The sequence below is a fragment of the Penaeus monodon genome, chromosome 24 (assembly GCF_015228065.2).
Source record: "Penaeus monodon isolate SGIC_2016 chromosome 24, NSTDA_Pmon_1, whole genome shotgun sequence".
Taxonomy (NCBI): Eukaryota; Metazoa; Arthropoda; class Malacostraca; order Decapoda; family Penaeidae; genus Penaeus; species Penaeus monodon.
Window position 1 is genome coordinate 11253414 of NC_051409.1, and position 814 is coordinate 11254227.

Genomic DNA, 814 nt, shown 5'->3' on the forward strand with positions numbered 1-814 from the left:
TTATTTATTTATTGTAACAATCAGTGACAAAAACTATCCATAAATATACCATACGATATGTGATAAAGTGCATGTAACATATTTGGAATTGAAGCACGTGACTGCTGACGTAGGTAGTTATCCTACAATTTGCCATCACACAAGCCTGGAGACTATCAGTTTGGGGACAATACGGCTCAAGATATACCTTTTTTCTCAAAAATGATTACGTGTCCGCAATCAGATGCGCGCTTTCATGAGTATTTTGGTTATTATATTTTTCTCATCTCCATCTCTTTGAGAACATTTTCATGTATTTCGAAATAAACTTCATTGTTTGTATGCATGTGTTTATACACAAACACACAACCATCTCTCTATATTAGCTCGCATGTTTATACGCTCATGCCATTTTTTTTCACATTTTTTGCGCAATAAACTGTAAAATTGGCATGCAGCAGAGTTACACTCTCAGCACCCAACTGCCAACTAGGCTCGGCTGTGGCGCAATATGACGTTTGTCAAAATATCTGCTGGAAAGAGATGCAGGTGTGCGACTAGTCACAGCTGCCGACGTGTATATATAGTTGTTTTTCATCAGAAGTAGTGGTTCTCGTAGCTCGTTATCTGTTATTACTCATTGATTTATATTAAATAACCCTGTAGGTGCGGTTGATGTGACATTGAATGTCTGTCAGTCCTTTTTCTGTTTCTGCTTCAGATTCTCTTTTTTATTCCCTGCTCTCAATGTGTCTTCTTTTTTTTCTCCAATTCCCCTAATTATCTCTGTTTTTCTTATATTTATCGTTTAAAAGGTGATTATAGTCTCGAAGCT

At 36.6% G+C, this 814-nt stretch overlaps 1 protein-coding gene across 1 annotated transcript in view; it reads left to right on the top strand.

Annotated features, from left to right (window-relative positions):
* The window catches only part of LOC119588567 (mitochondrial glycine transporter A-like), a gene marked incomplete in the record, with an annotated part of 18729 nt that overhangs the window by 13771 nt on the left and 4144 nt on the right, over positions 1 to 814 (top strand).